Source organism: Mus caroli, chromosome 11, assembly GCF_900094665.2.
Source record: "Mus caroli chromosome 11, CAROLI_EIJ_v1.1, whole genome shotgun sequence".
In the NCBI taxonomy this organism is placed as follows: domain Eukaryota; kingdom Metazoa; phylum Chordata; class Mammalia; order Rodentia; family Muridae; genus Mus; species Mus caroli.
The window spans coordinates 75,309,567-75,314,819 of NC_034580.1; the positions used below are offsets into that span (position 1 = coordinate 75,309,567).

General features: G+C 44.3%; 1 protein-coding gene across 2 annotated transcripts in view; it reads left to right on the plus strand.

Annotated features, from left to right (window-relative positions):
- Rhbdl3 (rhomboid like 3) overlaps positions 1-5,253 on the plus strand; it is a 55,150-nt gene that overhangs the window by 46,301 nt on the left and 3,596 nt on the right. The window lies entirely within an intron of this gene.

The following is a 5,253-nucleotide window of genomic DNA, read 5'->3' on the forward strand; positions in this document are numbered from 1 at the left end:
GGGGGATGTGTGTGGAGGGGTGAGGGGGATGTGTGTGGAGGAGTGAGGGGGATGTGTCTGGAGGAGTGAGGGGGATGTGTGTGTACAGGCTCTGTCCTGACCCTTCAAGAGTCCGTAGTAAAGTGAGGCCTATCAGTAATGTGGCCACGGCAGGGACGTTCTGAGAAAACCTTTCTCTTCATATTGCTTGATACTTCTTAATCTTTTTTTGTTTTGTTCTTTGAGAGAGGGCCTTATGTAGTCAGTGTTGGCCTTGAACTCAACAAATAGCCAAGGATGGCCTTAAACTTTTGATCCAACTTTCTTCACTTCTCACACGCTGCGATTAAAGCTTCTGTCACCACACTGGTTTTTCTATGGAGCTAGGATTTGTGTGTACTGGGCAAGCAAGCACTCTACCAACTGAACCACATCACCCAGACCCTTCCTAAATTTTAAAAAATGGTTTTTATTTCATGTATGTGTATCTGTTGTCTGTCTGTATGTCTGTGAACCACATCTATGTCTTGTGCCCAAGGAGGTCAGAATAGGACATCAAATCCCCTAGAACTGGAGTAATAGAAAGTTAGGAGCCATCATGTAGGTGCTGGGAATTGAACCTGGGTCCTCTGCAATAGCAACAAGCACTCTTAACCACTGAGCCGTCTCTCCTGCCTCACTTCTTAGACGTTTTATAGACACGCCTTTAACCCCAGTCCCTGGGAGGCAGAGACAGACAGAGCTACAGAGCTACTTCCAGAACAGCTAGGGCTACAGAGAGAAACCTTATCTCCAAAACCAAACCAAACCAAAAACCAAATAACAACGTCAAGAGCAGTATACTTGTAATTGCTAAGCTATCTCTCTAGCCCCAAGAGGATTGAGTTTTGAGGCCAACTTGGACTACTAAAATATTGTCTTTAGGTTGCTTCCCAGCCCCCACCACTTCTGCCAAAAACAAAACAAAAAGAAACGCTTTCCATTTTCGTAGAGTCACAGACCGTAGTGACACGTATGTGCAGCTTGTGCTGGGACCTTAGTCAGGACAGGTCATCTGTACTGGCTGAGAAGCCTAAACATAAAGACTAGCTGTGCTCAGCAGCTGACCAAGTGTAAGAGGGCAAGTTGTAAGCTTTGTGGTTCACACCTTTAATCCCAGCACGTGATAGGCTAAGAGAAGTGAAACTCTGTAAGTACAAGGCCAGTGTGGTCCACGTATCCAATTCCAGGTCAGTCATGTATAGTGAGGCTCTGTATAGCTGCTCTTTACTACTTTGTGGGTTCTTTTTCCCACACTCCCCGGTTTCCTCCTGTCCCCTATTGTTTTTTTAAACAAAATAAATTATTTTAATCAAATATTGCAGTATATTTGATCATACTATGAACCCAGAGATTCTGTTATTTACTAGAAAAACCTGTTTCTAGTTGTGGTGTGGCTCAGCCTTTAGCATACTCCTTCAATCCCAAACAGTGAAGGTAAAGTTAGTTTGTAGAAGGAAGCACCTGGGGCTGGAGAGATGGCTCAGTGGTTAAGAGCACCGACTGCTCTTCGGGAGATCCTGAGTTCAAATCCCAGCAACCACATGGTGGCTCACAACCATCTGTAACAAGATCTGACTCCCTCTTCTGGAGTGTCTGAAGACAGCTACAGTGTACTTACATATAATAAATAAATAAATCTTTAAAAAAAAAAAAGAAGGAAGCACCTATGTTTAAAAGCGATGTCTAATTGAGCATCAGACAAAGTGATGAATCAGAGAAAGATTTGACAGAAGAGGATCTGCCCAACTCCCCTGAGAAGAGAAGAAAGAGAGGCTACTTAAGGGAGAGCATCACTGAGAAAATGAGAGAGGAGGCAGTTTTACCAGGGACAGCTGTTCTGAGACAGGTTGCAGAGGAACAAGCTAGACACAGGTGAAGACATAATGAGCCAGAGAATGAAAAGGAGCCAGAAGATTAGAACAGATTGCTAGGGGCTGGAGAGATGGCTCAGCAGTTAAGAGCACTGGCTGCTCTTCCAGAGGTCCTGAGTTCAATTCCCAGCAACCACATGGTGGCTCACAACCATCTGTAATGGGATCTGATGCCTTCTTCCAGTGTGTCTGAAGACAGCTACAGTGCACTCATATAATTAAATTTATAAATAAATAAATCTTTAAAAAAATAAAAAAGAACAGATTGTTAGAGGGCTGGAGAGATGGTTAAGAGCCCTGACTGCTCTTCTGAAGGTCCTGAGTTCAAATCTCAGCAACCACATGGTGGCTCACAACCATCTGTAATGAGATCTGACACCCTCTTCTGGTGTGTCTGAAGACAGCTACAGTGTACTTAAATATAATAATAAATAAATCTTTGGGCCAGAGATTAGCAGAGGTCCTGAGTTCAATTCCCAGCAACCACATGATGGTTTACAACCATCTGTACAACTACAGTGTACTCATATGCATAAAATAAATAATAATAATAAAAAGGAACAGATAGCTAGAGCAGAGCAAAGAGTCTGTCTCAGAGAGAGAGAGAGAGAGAGAGAGAGAGAGAGAGAGAGAGAGAGAGAGAGAGAGAGAGCAATTAATCAGTTTGGAGAGGAGTTTGAGCCAGGACAGCTGAGTTGAACCGGCCAGAGTTCAGAAAGAGGTAGAAAGAAAGTTTATTTGGCAGTAAATCTCAGAGGCTGAAAACACTCTAAGCCTAGATAAGATTGTGTGGAGGCTAAAGTTTCCAGGTTAGCAGATGGAGGTAGCCTTGGAGATGACAGGTGAATGAAAGATACATTTGCACCCTATCTCCAGATAGGAGGAAAAGATGGAGAGAGGAGAGAGAGAGAGAGAGAGAGAGAGAGAGAGAGAGAAACCTTGAATCTGAATCTAATTTTGTCTTGTTTCTTCTTTGAGCATGACTACAACAAACCACAACCAACCCTCCTCTCAGGGCTATATCAGGAATATATCATTTATATACCCTCTGAAACATTCCCAGGATTCCAAATGCCATACAACCGCAGAAACTATCTGTAGCGGTCAAAACCACACCTCTGCTAGAGCATGAGGCAAATTATGGTCAGCTGCTGTGAGCAGTCCAAAGCAACCCCCATTCCTACACCTGAGAATAAAACAGAAACACTTCCTAATAACCGTATTGTGTGTTTTATATGTAGTTTATTTTTATTTTATGTGCATTGGTGTTCTGCCTGCTTGTGTGTCTGTGTGAGGCATTAGATCCCTGGAACAGGAGTTACAGACAGAGGTGAGTTGCCATGTAGGTGCTGGAAATTAAACCTGGGTCCTCTGGAAGTGCTTTTTAACCACTGAACCATCTCTCCAGCCTTTCTTGGTTTGTTTGTTTGTTTGTTTGTTTGTTTGTTGTTTAAGAAACCAAAATTACAACTCTGTCTAAAAAAGTGGGGAGGGTGACAGTATGCCTGGCAGAGGTGACACAGGAATAGGCCTTAGTAGGCAAACGATCATGGCAGGAAAAACTGGGGCTTGGGACTGTGTGTACTTGTGAGAAGAAATAAAGTCAACAAGATCATAGGAGTTAGATGATGGTGGCCTTAAAGGTAAAGGCAGAAACATCTATCCTGATACACACACTGAGAGGCCACTGAAGGCTTACAACAGGAGAGAGGCTGAAGGATATGACACAGAGAGACATAGCTGCATTATGATGTCAAAAAATGGATTGAGGGGTTAGAGAGATGGAGTGGTGGTTAAGAGCACTTGCTTTGAAAGTAGGTGGATCTGAGTTCAAATCCCTACCACCCACGTAAGAAAAGCCAAGCATAGTATACTTGCCTGTAATCCTAGCATAGGGGCTTGCCAGCCAGCTTATTCTAAACAGTGAGCTGTAAAATTCAGGTTCAATTAGAGACCCCATCTTTAAAAACAAAAAGGGGGTGGGGTAGAGGGACTAGAGAGATGGCTCAAGGGTTAAGAGCATTTGCTATTCTTACAGAGGACTTGCGTTCAGTTCCAAGCACCCACACAACAGCTCACAACTATCTGTAACTCCAGTTCCAGGGTATATGACACCCTCTTCTGGCATCTGTCTTAGGGTTTCATTGCTGTGTAGACACCATGACCAAAGCAACTCTTATAAAGGCCAACATTTAATTTGGGCTGGCTTACACTTTCAGAGGTTTAGTCCATCATCATCATGGCAGGAAGCATAGNAGCATCCAGGCAGGCATAGTGTTGGAGGAGCTGAGAGCTCTACATCTTGATCAGAAGGAAACTATCTTCTGAAGGCAGGCAGAAGGAGGCTCTCTTCCTCCTTGGGTGGAGTTTGAACATTAGGTGCCCTCAAAGCCTGCCTACACAGTGAAATACTTCTTCCAACAAGGCCACACCTCCTGAGCCAGGCAGTGGTGGTGCATGCCTTTAATCCCAGCATTTGGGAGGCAGAGGCAGGCAGATTTCTGAGTTCTAGGCCAGCCTGGTCTACAAAGTGAGTTCCAGGACAGCCAGGGCTATACAGGGAAACCCTGTCTCAAAAAACAAGACAAAACAAAAAACAAACAAACAAAAAAAACTTTTTCTGGGGCTGGAGAGATGGCTCAGTAGTTAAGAGCACTCACTGCTCTTCCAAAACGTCCCAAGTTCAATTCCCAGCACCCACATATAAGGCCACACCTGTCTGTCTGATGTCCCCTGGTGTGCAGATATACAGGCATGCAAAGTACCCAAGTACATACATACATACATACATACATACATACATACATACACCTTTTTTTCCAATGATAAAAGCTAACCCAGTGATGGAGGGGTGGAATCCATCATCTTTCACACTTTTTCTTAACTGGCTCCAGGATAAGCTCAGCAGGAAAACGCCACCAGGTTGGCTTGGCTGAGCCAGCTGCTCCTTTTCCACCCTCTGCTGGCTGTCCTTGGAATTGCAGCTCTTTCTGAAGACACCTGGCAATCTATGCCCAAAGGGAACGTTCCTGGGTGGAATGGTTAAAGGTGGAAAGAGGCACTCTGGTACAAGAAGTGGTACAACATCGCCATCAAAGGGCTGTCTTTTAATCTGCCAGATTTGCCTTGGTTTGCCAGTTTGTAAAATAAGGCTAGTACCTTCTCTCTCAGGGACCAAAGAGATGGCTCAGTGGTTAAGAGTGCTGGCTGTTCTCCCAGACCACCCAAGTTCAGGTCTCAGAACCCACACTGGGCAGCTCCCACAGACCTGTAATTCCAGCTCCAGCTCCAGAAGTTATGATGTGCTATTCTGACCTTAGCAACGCACACACACACACACAATACAGATGAAAACTTAAAA